Below are 18,706 nucleotides of genomic sequence, written 5' to 3'. Positions count from 1 at the left end.
TAACAGAGTTCATTTCTGGTGCCATCGCCCAGTTTCGCCAGCCTCAGAACCCACCAGAAGGGGTCCTCCTCTTTGATTACAGAGTTTCCGTTTGACCCCGGAACCGGAACTCTACAGCGTTGTCTTCCTGTTCGATTCAGGGGGCACAAGGAGGTCCCACCGCCATTGCTGCTGACTCAGCCTCTGACAGGCCTGGCCACCTACTCCGGGGACCCTCCCACGCCCGGTAACTTACGCATTTGTCCTGCCGCTGCCTGTCCTGCAGCCCCCACCGCGCCACGTTATGCTCCGTGCTGCCCACCCACGCCGGCACCTCCAATCATGGCGACCTCACTGCCCTCACTAGTGAGCGAGACCTACCACCCCGACTGTGAGGCCGCCATCACTGACCAGATCCAGCTGGAGCTCCACGCAGCGTACGTCTACGGGTCCATGGCTTTTTATTTGGATAAGATGGTCTCAAAGCCCTTCACCCAGTTCTTCCAAGAGCAGTCAGGCAAGGAGAGGGCAACTGCTGACAGGCTCATCCAGCTGGTGAACCAACGCGGTAGCAACACCCCCTTGCGCGACTTCCGTAGCAATCACAGCGTCTTCTGAGGGAATAGCCTGAAGGTCCTGGAGAGCGCCTTGCGTCTATCCATGAAGGTGAAGCAGAGCCTGCTCAGTCTGCACCAGCTGGCCACCGAGAAGAAGGACATCCTTCTGTGTGACTTCCTGGAGAGATACTGCCTGCACGAACAGCTGAATTTCAACAGAGAGTTGGAGGACCACATCACTAGCCTGCGCAAGATGGGAGCCCCAGAACCAGGCCCGGCAGAACACCACTGTGGCAAGCTCCCCCTGGATGACAGCAAGGACTGAGTCTGGACTGCCTTCCGGCTAGTCATAGAGAGACAGCCCCTCCTCACCATGCGAGCATGCATGTTGCTCTGTTACCCTTGCTAAAAGTTCACTTAAGTTTTTATGTTCAAGTTTTACCATTTCTTCGAGTAAAGTTGTTGGTTCGTATATATAAAGGTCTTTCATTGATTTATGTCTGCAAAACCTTCACCTTTTAAGTTTTTAAACAGGTTTCCAGGAATCTTGCAACCATCCATACGCCAACCACGTGCAGCTCAGGAATTGCATGGGTGGAAGGACGGGGTATTGTGTGGGACTCGTGGGAGGGAAGGACTGGGTATTGTGTGGGACTGGTGGGAGGGAGGAGGCATTGAGCAGTAGTATGGATGGAGGAAGAGGTTTAGTACAGACCCTGGACTGCAGAGGAGGTATTGTGGGGGATCCAGGATGGAAGAGTAAGTATCATGGGAGTCCTTGGATGGAGGAGGAGGTTTTGTGGGTGAGCCTGGATGTAGGAGGAGGTCTTGCAGGGGATGCTGGATGGAGGAGGAGGTTTTGTGGGGGAGCCTGGATGGAAGAGGAAGTATTATGGGGGACCCTGGAATTTGGAGGAAGTACTGCCGGGGACGCTGGAAGGAGGAGGAGGTTTTTGTTTTTGTTTTTGTTTTCACAGAGACAGAGTCAGAGAGAGGATATACAGGACAGAAAGACAGGAACAGAGAGATGAGAAGCATCAATTATTAGTCTGTCGGCCCTGGCAGGTTGGCTCATTGGCTCACTGGTAGCGTGTCGGCCTGGCGTGCAGGAGTCCTGGGTTCGATTCCCGGCCAGAGCATACAGGAGAAGCCCCCACCTTCTTCTCCACCCCTCTCTCTCTCCTTCCTCTCTGTCTCTCTCTTCCCCTCCCGCAGCTGAGGCTCCATTGGAGCAGAGTTGGTTCGGGCACTGAAGATGGCTCTGTGGCCTCAGCCTCAGGCACTAGAGTGGCTCTGGTTGCAACAGAGCAACGCCCGAGTTGGGCGGAGCATCACCCCTTGGTGGTCATGCTGGGTGATTCCGGGTCCGGCGCATGCCGGAGTCTGTCTGACTGCCTCCCCGTTTCCAAATTCTGAAAAGTACAAAAAAAAATTAGTTTTTCATTGCGCACTGCCACACCTTTTTTGTTTATTGATTGCTTTCTCATATGTGCATTGACCACGAGCCTTCGGCAGACCAAGTAACTCCTTGCTCAAGCCAGGGACCTTGGGTCCAAGATGGTGAGATTTTGCTCAAAGCAGGTGAGCCCGCGCTCAAGCTGGCGGCATCGAAGTTTCGAACCTAGGTCCACATCCCAGTCCACGCTGTGCGCTATCACCAGGTCAGGCACTTTTTTTTTTTTTTTGTGGGCAACCATGGAAGGAGGAGGAGTTATCGTGGGGACCCTGGAAGTAGGAAAGAGTTACTGTGTGGAACCCTGATTGGAGAATGGAAATATTCTGTGGGACCCTGGGTGGATGGAGCAGGTACTCCCTGCGAGGTCAGAAAACACAAATTTAAAACAAGGGTGGGCAGAGTTAGAAGAGGGTAAATGGGGATAAATGGTGATGGAAGGAGACTTGCCATGGAGTGATAAACACACAATACAATATACAGATGATGTATTATAGAATTGTACACCTGAAATTTATAAAATTTTACTAATCAATGTCACCCCAAGAAATTCTATACAAATAAAACACTTTAAAAAATCTTATCCACTGGCCTGTCTGTGAGGCCAATCCCCAAATATAGTGGACATTTTTCAATCCTGCTTTATTCAGGTTGCTCAATATATTAGCTCAGCCCCAGATTACAAACACTTCCTGATTTGGGACAAAGTCTTACTTCCTTCTGTTTTATTTGGATTTATTTTGTTCTTCATTCTTTCAGTTTCTTTTTTTTTTTCTTAAGTGAGAGGAGGGGAGATAGTCTCCTTCATGCACTCTGACTGGGATCGACACAGCAATCCCCATCTGGGTCCAATGTTCAAGTCAACTAAGCTATTTTTAGTGACAGGCTGACATGATGGGATCAATCAAGCTCTCCTCAGTGCCCAGGGCCTATGTTCGAATGAATCAAGCCACTGATTTGAGAAGGAAAGAGAGAAGGTAGGAAAAGCAAATGGTTGTCTCATATGTGTGCCCTGACCGGGGATCAAACCTGAGATGTCTGCACGCCAGGCCGATGTTCTATCCATTGAACAAGCCAGCCAGGGCATTCTTTCAGTTTCTGAAGGTGGGAAGTTAGATAACACTGGAAATATTTTTTAATTTTCTGGTGCATGAGCTTTTAGAACTGTTTCTACACACTTCTACATCGCTGATTCTAAATCTGAAGACTTTTTTTGGTGCATGCTCCAGGTTTTATGCAATGTAATATCCTCTTTTACAGTTAATGGCATGCATTGTTTTGGGGTTTTTTGTTTGTTTGTTTTTTACAGAGACAGAGAGTCAGAGAGAGGGATAAACAGGGATAGAAAGACAGGAACAGAGAGATGAGAAGCATCAATTATTAGTTTTTCATTGCGCATTGCAACACCTGAGATTTTTTTTTTTTTTGGATTTTTCTGAAGCTGGATATGGGGAGAGACAGTCAGACAGACTCCCACATGCACCCGACCGGGATCCACCCGGCACGCCCACCAGGGGTCAACGCTCTGCCCACCAGGGGGTGATGCTCTGCCCCTCTGGGGTGTCGCTCTCTTGCGACCCGAGCCACTCTAGCACCTGGGGCAGAGGCCAAGGAGCCATCCCCAGCACCGGGGCCATCTTTGCTCCAATGGAGCCTCAGCTGCAGGAGGGGAAGAGAGAGACAGAGAGGAAGGAGAGGCGGAGGGGTGGAGAAGCAGATGGGCGCGTCTCCTGTGTGCCCAGGCTGGGAATCGTACCTTAGACTTCTGCAAGCCAGGCCGACACTCTACCACTGAGCCAACTGGCCAGGGCCAACAACTGAATTGTTTTTTTTTTTTGTTGATTTTTTTTTTTTGTATTTTTCTGAAGCTGGAAACAGGGAGACAGTCAGACAGACTCCAGCATGCGCCCGACCGGGATCCACCCAGTACGCCCACCAGGGGGCGATGCTCTGCCCCTCTGGGGTGCCGCTCTGTCGCGACCAGAGCCACCTCAGCACCTGGGGTAGAGGTCAAGGAGCCATCCCCAGTGCCCGGGCCATCCTTGCTCCAATGGAGCCTCGCTGCGGGAGGGGAAGAGAGAGACAGAGAGGAAAGACAGGGGGAGGGGTGGAGAAACAGATGGGCGCTTCTCCTGTGTGCCCTGGCCGGGAATCAAACCCGGGACTTCTGCACACCCGTCCGACGCTCTACCACTGAGCCAACTGGCCAGGGCAACACCTGAGTTTTTTAATGATTGCTTTCTCATATGTGCATTCACCTTGGGCCTTCAGCAGACCGAATAACCCCCTGCTCGAACTAGCAACCTTGGGTCCAAGCTGGTGAGCTTTGCTCAAACCAAATGAGTCCGCCATCAAGGTGAGGACCTCAGGGTTTTGAACCTGGGTTCTCCACATCCCAGTCCGATACTCAATCCACTGCGCCACAGTCTGGTCCAGCAGCATGCATTGATTTTTAAATTGGAGTTAAAGGGCTATGACTCTTGGATTGAACATAACCACAATGCAATTAATTTTTTACAAACATCACTTTTACATAATGGTAGTTGTTTTTAAATGTAAAAAAATATTATGTGATAAAAACACCCTCTTATTTTTTTTTAAGATTGAATCATGGCTTCTTCAAGTAGGTATAAATGTAAGAATAGTCCTGACAACTTCTGTTATATATGTGGCTCTTACACACTTCAACATCAGAGGCATAATATTTCATCATTTGTGACACGGGCATACATTGCCTATTTTCAAGTTCCCATTGGCGATCAAGAAAAGAATTGGTCTCCTCATATTGTGTGCCATAATTGTGAAAAAATGCTTTGTGACTGGAGAAAAGAAAAACACAAAGGAATGCCTTTTGGTGCTCCCATGGTTTGGTGTGAACCTAAGGACCACAGCAGTGACTGTTATTTCTGTCTGATCCATACAGAAAGCATCAGCAAGAAAAAAGGGCATATGATCGCATATGCTAATATTCCTCAGCAATACGACTTATCCCACACTCTGAGACACTCCCGGTTCCAGTTTTCAATGATTTAATTTTTCTAAGGACAAAGAAAGTGAACATGGTTATCAAGTGTATTTTGATAAGATGCATGAGGAAATGGTTGTAGAATCTGAAGGGTCTTCTGATGCCAAGCAGTCATTAAACACTCAGCAGTTTACCAAACCTGAACTGAATGACTCGGTAAGACATTTGTGCCTATCAAAGAAAGCAGCTGAGTTATTATCCTCCAGGCTTCCAGAAAAGAATGCACTTCACAGGTCAGCTAAATTATCCCATTTCAGAAAGCGTGAACAAATTTTTGTGGACTTTTACTCCGGAGGTAAATTCTTTGTTTACTGCCATGGTATCAGTAGTCTTCTCAGCCAGCTAGGTGTTACCACTTACAGTTCAACAGAATGGCGGCTATTTCTTGACAGCTCCAAATGGAGTCTGAAATGTATTCTCATACACAAAGTTAATGTTTATGCAGAAGTTCCAATTGGTTATGCAATTCATCTGTGAGAAGATTATAATGACATAAAAATTGTCCTCAACTTTTTGAAGTAGGAGGAGCATAACTGGATCATTTGTGTGATTTTTAAAATGGTAAATTTCCTGCTAGGACAACAGAGAGTTTTCATGAATTATCCTTGCTTTCTGTGTTTGTGGGACAGCCAAGTTCAGGACAAACACTGGACACAGAAGGAGTGGCTGAACGTGAAGCTCTGGAAGTAGGGATGCAAAATACTGTGAATGAACCTGTAGATAATCGAGACAGGATCATTTTTCCCCCATTTCACATCAAACTTGTCTTAATGAAGCTGTTTGTTCAGGCTATGAATAGAGAAAGTGAATGCTTTCAACATATTTTCTGCTTATTTGACGGACCTCAAATTTGAACCGTGATATGTGACAAAGAATTTGCCAGGAAGATGAATAAGGAGGAGAAAGCAGCACGGCAGTCTTTTGTGACAGTCACAAAGAACGTCTTTGGCAACAAAAAAAGCAGAAAACTAGGAACTACTGGTTCAAAGGATGCTGTTGGCTTTCCACGACATTGGATGTAAAATGAGCGTTAAGATTCACTTCCTGAACAGTCACCTTGATAAGTTTCCCCAAAATTTTAGAGCTTTAAGTGATGAGCAGACTAGTGCTGGAGCATCAAACGACATTGTCCTCAACAAGTACACAAACGCAAGAGCTACAAACACAAATTTTTGCCTGAATAAGATATAAAGAAGTTTAACACAAATTTTATGACTAAAATAAATGTTTTAATATGTTCTATTTCAAAATTGTAAACAAATTCTGATGCAATCATGTTTTTTGTTGTATTAGTGTATTTACTGCAAGACATAAATTATTACAACTTTACAAACATGATGCCCTAGAAGACATTCTACTTCATTATGTTAAACGAAATGTTGAAAATTTTAAATAAGATAAAAACCTAAAATCTTGAATCGCAAAAAAACTGTAGCTTACAGAGTAAAATTAATGTTAGATTTGAGATCAGCACACTGGAGTTAGGTAAGAACAAGTGTTTTTGTAGATGCAACAATAATTTTGTTCCCCAATATAATTTTTTGACTTTTCATCTTTCGTAATATAGGGATTTCTGTTCTATAACTTTGCATTTAAGTACAGTTTACCTTCATCTCACCAAAGTGAATATATTGTGTTTTGCTGATATTCAGTTCCAATAAATACCCCCATGATTTCTTCTTTGACCCATAGATTGTTTAGAAGTGTATTATATTACTTGTTTCCAAATATTTGGAGATTTTTCACATATCTTTCTCTTAATGAGTTCTATTTTAATTCCATTGTTCTCATAGAACATAGCTCATGATTTGAATTTGTTTAAACTTATTAAGGCTTATTGTATGGTCCAGTATATGGTTTTTCTTGGTAAAAGTTTCATGTGCACTCAAAAATAATATACTTCTAAACAATATGTTTTTAAACATTCCTTTCTTATGGCTGTATACTTTTCCTTAACAGTAATTATTATTTCTTTTTCTTCCTCTTTCTTTTCCTGATTATAACAAGTACAATTTCATTGGTTGCCTACAGAGTGTAGAACTATGAGTTTTTTGAATCATAAGAATGTACTAACTATTTAAAAAATAATTACTTGCATTTTTTAAAAAGTAAATAATGATAATGGAATCATGGTGGCAGACTAGAAACAAAGCAATTACCTATACATACACACACTGGACAGAATGTAGTTTGGAAATCTGAGATTGTGAGGAAATCTTAGAAGATAGAAACAGGAGATACTTTCAAACTGATAAATGGGTGATTTAAGATATCTTCTATAAAAAAATAAGATATCTGCTGTAGAAGGGCAAGTGCATTCAAAACAATTTAAGAACAAAGTCAATGAAATCAAAGGACTATAGAGGGTTTTGGTGGACTGTGAAATTAATTACCTTCTTTCTGAACAACAGATCTGTCTGCTGCTGCCCTGTTCTGATCCTGCCCCAATCTTACATTAGACAAACTCCATGACACAATCACCTAAAGGAGATCACTGAATAATTGACACACTCCACCCTCCCATTCAGAGGACAAGCCTATTAGTGAAATGGACATCACAACTGTAGATCAGATCCACGTTAATTACATAAGCTAATTACTGTCACATATGTGCCTTTTACTCCCAAATATGAATACACAAATGTTTGCCAGTATTTTAGGAAAGGGAAACAGATAGTGAGGGACAAACATAATTATTTATATATATGTAGAAAAAAACCCACATTATACACAAAGACACAGTAAACATAAGGAACTTTACCAAAAAATCCAAATTCATAATTACAGAATATTAAGGAAGACAATGGGATCACAGTGCTATTAAAGGGAGTAACCAGAAAACAATAGAAAGTAATTGAAAATAGAAATACTACTAAATTTAAAAACTCAGTAGACGTCAGGTGCTCAGAATAAAGTTTCTGGGCCTCACCAGGCTTTGATAGAACCTAGAACAGAATACCCCCACTCCTACCCCACCTCCCCTAAGAAAATGACTCCACCCTTTCCCTCTCCAAAGTAACAGACCTCATTTCCAGTGCCATTCCAGAGCTTCCTCCTGGCGCCAGAGACCACCTGTAGGGTTCCTCCTTTTGATTGCAGAGCTTCCACTGAACCCCGGAACCGGAACTCAGCAGCGTTGTCTTCCTCTTCGATTCTGGGGGCACAAGGAGGTCCCACCGCCATTGCTGCTGACTCAGCCTCTGGGAGCCCTGGCCACCTATTCCGGGGATCTTCCCACGCCCGGTAACCTACACATTCGTCCTGCCGCTGCCTGTCCTGCAGCCCCCACTGCGCCACCTTATCCTCAGTGCTGCCCACCCACGCCGGCACCTCCAAACATGGCGACCTCAGTGCCCTCACTAGTGAGCTTGACCTACCACCCCCGACTATGAGGCCGCCATCACTGACCAGATCCAGCTGGAGCTCTACGCAGCGTTCGTCTACAGGTCCATGGCTCATTATTTTGATAAGATGGTCTCAAAGTACTTCGCCCAGTTCTTCCGAGAGCAGTCAGGCAAGGAGAGGGCAACTGCTGACAGGCTCATCCAGCTGGTGAACCAGCGCAGTAGCAACACCCCCTCGTGCGACTTCAGTAGAAATTATGGCGGCTCCTGGGAGAACAGCCTGAAGGTCCTGGAGAGCGCCTTGCGTCTGTCGCTGAAGGTGAAGCAGAGCCTGCTCAGTCTGCACCAGCTGGCCACCCAGAAGAAGGACACCCTTCTGTGCGACCTCCTGGAGAGGCACTGCCTGCAGGAAAATCAGAAGTTCAACAAAGAGTTGGAGGAACACATCACGATCCTGCGCAAGATGGGAGCCCCAGAACCCGGCCTGGAGGAACACCTTTTTGGCAAGCTCACCCTGGATGACAGCAAGGACTGAGTCTGGACTGCCTTCCCGATAGTCATGGAGTGACAGCCCCTCCTCAGCTTGCGAGCATGCACGTTGCACTATTACCCTTGCAAAATGTTCACTTAAGTTTTTATGTTCAAGTTTTACCATTTCTTGTAATATACTTGTTGTTTTGTAAATAAATAAACGTCTTTCATTGATTTGTGTGTGAAAAACGTTCACCTTTTGTTTTTAAACAGGTTTCGAGGTATCTTTCAACCCATCCATACACCAACCACGTGTAGCTCGGGAAATGCATGGGTGGAGGGACTGGGTATTGTGTGGAACTGGTGGGAGGGAAGGACGGGGTATTGTGTGGGACTGGTGAGAGGGAAGGACGGGGTATTGTGTGGGACTGGTGGGAGGGAGGAGGCATTGCACAGGAATCTGGATGGAGGAGGTATTGCGGAGGACCCTGGATGGAGGGAGAGGTTTTACACAGACGCTTAATGGAGGAGGAGGTATTGTAGGGGATCCAGGATGGAGGAGGTGGTATTCGTGGTCGCTGGATGGAGTGGGAGGTTTTGTGGGGGAGCCTGGATGGAAGAGGAAGTATTATGGGGGACCTTCGATCGCGGAGGAGGTATTGTGGGGGAAGCTGGATGGAGAAGGTGGTTTTGTGGAGGAGCCTGGATGGAGGAGGAAATATTTTGGGGGACACTAGAATGCAGAAGAAGTATTGCCAGGGATGCTGGATGGAGGAGGAGGTTCTTATTTTTTTACAAGGATAGAGTGTCAGAGAGAAAGACAGACAGGGACAAACAGGAACAGGGAGATGAGAAGCATCAAAAATTTGTTTTTCATTGTGCATTGCGACACCTTAGTTATTCATTGATTGCTTTCTCATATGTGCCTTGACTGCGGGTCTTCAGCAGACCAAGTAGCCCCTTGTTCAAGCCAGAGACCTTGGGTCCAAGCTGGGGAGCTTTGCTTAAACTAGATGAGCCCGCGCTGAACTTGGCGACTTCAGGGTTTTGAACTAAGGTCGGCATCCCAGTCCAAAGCTCTATGCACTGTGCCACCGCCTGGTCAGGTTTTTTGTTTTTGTTTTTGTTTGGGGGGGGGAAACCCTGGAAAAAGGAAAGAATTACTGTGTGGAACCCTGACTGGAGAAAGGAGATATTCTGTGGGACCCTGGATGGATGGAGCAGGTACTCCCTGCAGCCTCAGAAAACACAAAACCAATCTCCGCTTATAAACAATGGTATATTGGGGTGGGGTGAGGTGGATGATGTGTGGCCCTGGTAAATGTGGACGCACATTCATGCTAAAATTATAAAACGTGGCCTTAAAATCAGAACTGGGTTTGCTTCTGGAGAAAGAGTAAAGAGAATGGGATGAGGCAATGATTAAAATAAAGGGTTCTTACACTTTACCTGAAATTTCCTTGTTTACTAAAAGATGCAAATGTTCATGTTCTTAACATTTTCTGGGTAGCAAGATGGAGACCCCTGAAAACATCTTGACATAGTACCTCTTTGACAACCTCACCCTCAGCAAGAGTGATCACCATAGCTGAGACTTAGGCTAGCTCCCATTCCCAGAAACGTGGGAATGACTTCCCATGGTCACCATGCTGGACATGCGCGTAGCCCTTAGAAAACATCGAAGTATAGTTTTTTGCTTCAATTGTAGTCTTTCTTTGTGGTACCACGGTACCCTAATCACCAAATTATCTCACTAAAAACATTGAATAATATGAGGTCAAGGCTGAAGGTCAAATTCTGATATTGACTATTAAGTAAAATAAATTCCCCTGAATATTGCCAGTGACACACTACTTTGCAGAATGTAAGGTTGGGGGACAACTGAAGCAGGGAGACCAGTTAATAGATCTTGTAGCTAGTCCTCAGAAAAGACGGTGCTGGCTTTACTGTGGTGATGACTGAGAAAATGAAGAGATACAGACAAATTCTAGATGCACTGGATGAGCCGAAAAGGACTTGCTTACAGACCAGAGGTGAAGAATGGGAAATGAGTAAAATAATTTAGGTTCTAATATTTAGAATTGCATACTAGAATTTATGGCAGTGATATTTATTAATTTGGGGACTTTGGGCCAGAGGTGCAGACGAGTCTGAATAGCATAGTATGTAAAATCTGAGATGCCTATGAGACATGCCAGTGGAAATGGCATGCAAGTAGCCAGAAAAGGGAATCTGGAGCTCAGGTTGGATGTCAGGTTTGGTAATGCCCACATGGGAGACATCAACTATATTAATAGATGGTGTTGAGGTTATGGAACTGGATAATTTCACCAGAAAGAGAGTGTAGAGAGAGTTCAGAGCAACCAGCCCCAAACCTAGAGGATGGGTTGAGGTGTTGGAACAGCCAGGCTGCTCTTGGCCCCACCTGGACCATGACATCACTCCAGACTGTGTCTCCACAGAGTCTTTCCCAAAACCAGCCAGTTCCTAACCTCAATGTGGCCTTTGGTTTCTCCATGCAGGATGAGTGGGCATGAGTTAGCCTACTACCTTCTCTTCATGGTCATGGGTAGAAAGAAATGATTTCCCAGATTTTGTTTTCTAATTTCGAAAGGAAATTATAGATCTGGTGTTTTTTATTATTATTTCTTCCTTAAAAACTTAGCATTTCTTTCAGTCCACTGTTTTTGACCATATTAAATGACTACCCATTAAACCATAAGGGTGTCCTGGCCTAGGAAAAATAATCCAAACATGTTTGTTCTGTACCTGGGGGGCATACAAAGATAAAGTTAACAATTGCAGATTTACATACCTTATCAATGATAGTTGTCTAGCTTGGGTCTCTTTATAATTTTTAGATTGCTTTGAACATTTACTAATATGTAGACAAGCTTAGCTATACAGTGATTATCTTTCTTAACTATCATTGCCTGGGTTCAATCCCTAGTTTAATCACTTCTTAAACTGGGTGACTTTGGACATGTCCTTCAGCTACTGTCTGCCTCAGTTTCCTCACATAGAAAATAGGGATAATAGCCTGACCTGTGGTGGCGCAGTGGATAAAGCCTCGACCTGGAAATGCTGAGGTCGCTGGTTCGAAACCCTGGGCTTGCCTGGTCAAGGCACATATGGGAGTTGATTCTTCCAGCTCCTCCCCCCTTCTCCCTCTCTGTCTTTCTCCTCTCTAAAAATGAATAAATAAATTAAAAAAAAAAAAGAAAATAGGGATAATAAAACTGGTAATACCATTGGTTGCTGAGAAGATTAAAAGTTTTAATATTTTAAAATTTAAATTAATCTCAGACCCTGGCACATATAGTAGATATAACATTTGTAGCCATCATTTATCTTCATTAGCATCATCATCATCATCTACTCACTTCTAAGTTCCTCTGTGGTGTTTATTTTGGGGGGACATTTCTTGTCTACACTTTGCCACTGGAGGTCTCCCATGCATTTCACCTAACTCTGCACCAAGCATTTTAAGAAGGAAAAACTCTTCCAAGCTGCTTGGTTGTCAGGTGCTGCCAGGACTCAGGCACATTGCTGTTTCTGCTGCCCCAACCTCGGTCTAGAGGTGAGTTTCCTGTGACAACTGTCCGTGCAATCCCCCATTTGTCTCAACCAGCCTTCCCGTTAAATTGCCCCCAGAACGCTTTTTGCTTATTCTTCCCAAACCCAGTTCCTGAGCCCCTCTTTCCATCCTGAACTACACTGCACTCCTCAGAGGTGGGAAAGGGCGAAAGGATAAAATGCTAATCCAGACCCCAACAATTATCCAGATGTTTGGACCCAGAAAAAGGATGATACAGTCAGAGTGTGGAGGAATGGGACTAGGATATAGAGGGGCTACTGATAAGGAAGAATTAAAATTGATAAATAAACATGCACTTTCCATGGAGATTCTCAAGATTTACTATGAATTAGAATCACTTGCTGAGTTTTTAAAACTCTCAATGCTTTGAGCATATCACAGAACAATTACATCAATCTGTGTGGCAGGAGTTAAACATGTCCAGCTATAAAAGCTGTCCTCACCATGTGTCTTGTGTGAACCAGCAACATCAACCTCACTTAGAACTTGCTAGAAAAATAATAGTCATAAGCCTTATCTCAGACCCATTGAATCAGAATGTACATTTAAGAAGACTCCAGGTTGTGAATATGCCCACTATATTCTGAGAAACACTCTTGAGCCATTCTGGCTGTCATACACGTCTGCCAGACGTGTATGATTCTCCAGCTTAGAATCTCCTCAGGTGCCACATAAACACTCACTTATTGTACCCTCATGTGAGTTCTGAGGAAAGCATGATAAAACTGTACTGTCTCTTCAATAGTGAATATTGAACAGGCAAATATTCAAATTTTTATTGGAACTGAGCTATGACCATATATTTACATATATTCTATTGCTGGGTGTGCAATACAATGACAGTTAGTAGGTGAGATAGATTTCATTTGTCCCACAAAGCTGAAAATATTTAATATTTTGTCTTTTCTTGAAATGTTGCGATGACCATTGTCTATATTAACACAGCCTTAATTTACCAAAAATACCAAATATTTATCATTTCAATTTTTTTATATATTACATATACTCATTACACTTTTACCTTCAGTTTCTCTACCACCACAATGTTTTGGCAGAAGAGACTAGAAGTCCTTTAATTAATTTACACTAAGGTACTAATGACTTAGCCCATTGTCTCAACAAAGAAGATGAAATGAGAGGATGCACGTGAATCACAAAATGCCTAGCACTGCAAATGGGCTCCTTGAGGATAGCTGCTGTTTTTCTTCATATTTGGCAGAGTTCTCATATCCAGGAAGAGGAAATGGTGGAGAGTCCTGGGCAGTGCCTCTAGGAAGCAGCTAAACGCAGGAGGGAAAGCCTGGGGAGCGCCCATAGCCAGTAGTCCCTCCCTGTCCTCGGTGGTTTGTTCTGAGACCCCCAGTGGGTGCCTGAAACCATGGATAGTACCGAGCCCTATGTATGCTATGTTTTCCTTTATAAACATAACTATGATGAAGTTTAATTTATAAGTTAGGCACATTCAGAGATTAACAATAATTAATAATTAAATAGAACATTTATTACAATTATTTGAATATAGTCTCTCTCTTATCCTCAAAGTATATTTTGAATTGTTTGTTCTAAATTTTTCTGTTTAATTTTTTTAGACTGTAGTTGGCCAGGAGTAAGTGAAATAAATCATGGAAAGCAAAACCGTGGGAATGCAGCACAGTCAAGCCACTCTCGAACCCAGAATCTTGCTGTGCCTGGGATGGCAAACATAGGTTTGTCTTGCTGGCTTGTTAGCTATCAGGTATTTCATGCAACCTTTTGTTGAGAATGATTCAGAAACCTCAACCACATTTCTGCAAGGGGCATATTTGAGGAAGTGCTTAGATGTATAACGGCGTTGGGTCAAGATTGGAAGGAGGAAGAAGTGGGAAGAAAGAAACAGGCAGTCACAGAATAAGGAAAGTACAGGAGAAGGAGAAAAGTAGAACAAGTGTGAGTTCTCAAAACAGCATCCTTAACTCAGGCTGGACCCCAGGGCAAAGCAAACTGGCATTACTATGTACTTGACTGAGCAAACACTGCCTCCTGGTGTCCTAGGATATGTGACTGTCGAAGGGTCAGATGGGAAGTCATATCTCTGAACAATGTGAGGAAATGAGTGAATGGATAACAGTTGACTATATTTGAGGCCTGACCTGTAATGGCGCAGGGGATAATAAATCATTGAGCTCTAATGCTGAGTTACCCGGTACAAAGCCCCAGATTTCCTCTTCAAGGTACATATGGGAATTGATGCTTCCAGCTCCTCCTTCCCTCCCTCCTTTCTTTCTCTCTGTCCTCTGTAAAACAAATAAATATAATTGTAAAAAAGAAAAGACCTAGCCCTGGCCGGTTGGCTCAGTGGTAGAGCGTCGGCCTAGCGTGCGGAGGACCCGAGTTCGATTTCCGGCCAGGGCACACAGGAGAAGAGCCCATTTGCTTCTCCACCCCTCTGCCGAGCTTTCCTCTCTGTCTCTCTCTTCCCCTCCCGCAGCCAAGGCTCTATTGGAGCAAAGATGGCCCGGGCGCTGGGGATGGCTCTGTGGCCTCTGCCTCAGGCGCTAGAGTGGCTCTGGTCACAACATAGCGACGCCCAGGATGGGCAGAGCATCGCCTCCTGGTGGGCAGAGCTTCGCCCCTTGTGAGCGTGCCGGGTGGATCCCGGTCGGGCGCAAGTGGGAGTCTGTCTGACTGTTTCTCCCTGTTTCCAGCTTCAGAAAAATGAAAAAAAAAAAAAGACCTGAAATGTGTGTTTTCCATGTTTGTGTAAACGTATTTTAGGTATAAAAACCAGGCGGTATTAGAAGAGATTAAAAGGTAAAGAGGAACATGCATCCTTTCTTGTAGCTGACATTTACTGTTTACAACCTGCCAAGAATTTGTCTATCCACAAATGTGATTTATCTCATCTAGTCCTCACACCCTCCTTATGAAATAGTACAATTATATTCCCCTAGTGCGTTTGTGGGGACCAAGGCATAAAGGCGTGAATGCACATATCCCAAAGTCAGTCAGCAAGGAACACACAGTGCTGCTCTAAGTTCAACCCTGGCACTTTAACTAGGGCCCAGTGCATGTATTTGAAATATAAAGGAAGCAGCAATTCAATGTAAGTTTTGAGGATTTGTGCAACAAGTAAGTAGGGAAAGAAGCTGAATTAATAATGAGCACGTGGAGACGGTATTGTATTATATTTTTCCCCAAGTGAATCACTCCACAAGTATTTCCTAGGCGACAACTTCACACTCCCTGCTGTGCTAGGACCTGTGGGTACTGAGAGTCTAATATGGGGCAAAGTCCCCCAAAGAGAGTTCATACTGAGGATGAGGAAATAAAGCACACATGTAGAACACAGTCAAAAATCAACATATATGCCTGACCTGTGGTGGCGCAGTGGATAAAGCGTCGACCTGGAAATGCTGAGGTCGCTGGTTTGAAACCCTGGGCTTGCCTGGTCAAGGCACATATGGGAGTTGATGCTTCCAGCTCCTCTCGCCCTTCTCTCTCTCTATCTCTCCCTCTTTTTTCTAAAATGAATAATAAAAAAAGCAACATATAACTGCATCCAAAGATGGTGTGAATTGTGCAGGATTGAATAATATTGCTAAGGAGAAGATGATAGGAGGCAGCAATCAGCAAGGCTAAGGTGTGGGGGTGGGCACACTGTATAACAAGCCACACTGAGTTAATAGAAGTACCTGGAATACAAGTGAACCTGAAACAAAGAACCTGAACTCCACAGTGAGAAATTACTCAGTGTGGCAGGGAAGCTCTAATGACTGGCACTAAAGCTCAACTGAAGTTTCCTTCCTGCACAGTTACGTACTTTTTAATATTGTATATCAACCCCTTCCAAAGAGCACTTCAGTAGTGAGATTCCTGGGACTCACATGTCAAAAGAATTCTTCATGTAGCAGTTCATCCCTGTGACCCCCAGGAAGAGCAGTGGGGAGCATGCAGGGGAAAGGACCTTATGGGTGAAGAGAAGAGCTCAGACCACAGACTCTGGAGCTGGTCTAGGTCAAATCTCCTGTAGACTTGCCAGTTGTGTGACTTTTGGCAACTTACTTAACCTCTCTGTGCCTGCTTCTTCATTAGTGCGTGATCAATATTAAGATGATTTAATTCATGTAAAGTATACAGAACTGCTACTGGCACAATATTTTTCCTGTACACTAATAATAAGACTAATAAGCATAGCTTTAAATGCATATTTATGAGCTTTTCTCTTTTGCATTTCCATGTAGCTGACCTTGTCCCTACTCACCCTGAGGCAGCATCAACCTCGGAAGAGGGAATGGAGGGATGTAATTTGAGTTAAATCCCAGAGAAGTTTGTGTTTCCATTCAGGTTAGCTAAAAGAAGATTTTCTGATTTGAAGACATGATGTTGAATGCCAGGCTTTGCTGTGAGAGAACCATTCTCCAAGTTCCTTTGGCTCACATTAAAATCAAATCTCGAGCGTTGAGTGCACATTGCTCTCACAGAGCAGAGAGGGCACCCTATCGCATGGGGCATCTGGAACAGGAGACTTCCTCACCCAGGAAAAGGCGGGCCATGAGGGAGAGGAAGTAGGCAGTGGGTCTTGAGTGATTTAGGGAGAGGGAGCCCCTGCATCCTGCCCTAAGCCTGGGGAGGGTCATGTTGAATCAGCTGAGAGAGTACCAAAGGCTCAGGGGCTTTTCCCATCCTCCCATTGGTGACTCTGAGGGACACTTGTTTAGGGCCACACTGACTCACGCATTACCAAACAGGAAGAGAGGGCCGACAGAGAGAGGGCAGGGATCAAGAAGACCAGTGTGACCTAGAGGAGGAGCCTCATGTGTGGCTGGGCCGGAAACCTTCCCTGTGCCCTCTCCCCTGAGTCAACTGTGTGGGCTCTGCCCTCTGCAGCTGGCTGTGAGCAAAGCAAGGCCAAGGAGACAAGTAGATGACAGGACGCACCAGCTGCAGACATTGGCTGCAGACTCCAGCAGGATGTGTAGAGCTCAGAGGTGAGCAAACACTGGCCTGACCTGGCCCCAACACCAGCCTCAGGCAAAAAGATCCACCTGCTCCTTTGCCATGAGGTCATACACAGTCCCTGTGCCACACTCAGGTGAAGGAATATGGTGCGTAAGCATTCTAAAAGAGAGCATTTTAAGTCTAAATTGTGCACTTTTTCCAAATACACTATTCTGTTTAACCGAGATGGAAACATCACACTTAAGAATGTTGGTTTTTGTCTTTTTGTTTGTTTGTTTGGTTGGTTTTGGTGGTGTTATTGTTTTTATGAACAGTGATAGAAAATCATGAGGAAGTTTAAATCCATTATAGAATATAAAGAAACTACATTTTATCCAGACATCTGAGCACAATGAAGGAAATCCGTGGCCCTGCTTCCTTTAGAGAAATGTATGTGAGAAAAGATTCACCTATTGTTAGTTCCCTAGCACCTCCCTTTGCTTATGAAGTGAGATTTCAGAATCCTGGTGAGCCCAGGTACACTGTAATCACCTGAGGAACTTGAAAAACCCAGACATCCTGGTCACACATCCACATTTTACTGTTTACTTTGTCTGGGCTGTAGCCTGACTTCAAAATCATTTACAGCCCCTCAGGTGATTCTAAAAGGAAGAAATACATCAGAACCACTCCCTAAAAAAATGATTTTCCCACTGCTCAGCATATTCACTCTGAATACAGAAATGATGGAGTGAGGAGTACAGGTTCTTACTGTGAATACAATTTGCCTGACATGAGGGGAGAGAAATGCCATCTTAAAAGCAAGGCATTTTCTTGAGTCACTTGGTATTCTCAGTAGAAAAGTATGTGTTCATGGTCTATCCATCCAAGTGTCTAGCGTAGCACTCTCAGCACAAAACAAATCAGAAATGACATTTTAAGTTTTCTAATAGACACATTTAAAAAGTGACTAGAAAAGGTGACATTAATTTTTAAATTAAATGGGGTCACATTGTTTAATAAAATTGCATAGGTTTGAAGTATACAATTCTATGATCCACCATTTGAATACTGCACTGTGTGCCCATAACCCAAAAATCAAATCTTCTTCCCTCACCATATATTTGACCCCTTTACCTGTCATTGCCCCACCCCTCTATTTAGCCCAATATATCCAACATATTATTAGTTCAATAGATCAATATAAAAATGAGATATTTCTATGTTTTGGCACTAGTTTCTCAAAATCATGTGTTTTGTTGCTGTGTAATGCCGGTGGCCGAGGCCTGGCACATCCACACTAGATTCTGGCAGATGCTAGAAACACTGCACAGCTGGAAAGCGTTGGGCCATTCCATTTAA

General features: G+C 44.1%; 1 pseudogene; it reads left to right on the top strand.

Moving 5' to 3' along the window:
- Positions 1–8,485: 8,485 nt before the first annotated feature.
- On the top strand, positions 8,486–8,893 carry LOC136317791 (ferritin heavy chain pseudogene; annotated as a pseudogene).
- The last annotated feature ends 9,813 nt before the right edge of the window (positions 8,894–18,706 follow it).

The sequence above is a fragment of the Saccopteryx bilineata genome, chromosome X, assembly GCF_036850765.1.
Source record: "Saccopteryx bilineata isolate mSacBil1 chromosome X, mSacBil1_pri_phased_curated, whole genome shotgun sequence".
NCBI classification, from domain to species: domain Eukaryota; kingdom Metazoa; phylum Chordata; class Mammalia; order Chiroptera; family Emballonuridae; genus Saccopteryx; species Saccopteryx bilineata.
The sequence above is the reverse complement of the archived record's forward strand: the minus strand, read 5'-3'. Positions and strand labels throughout refer to the sequence as shown.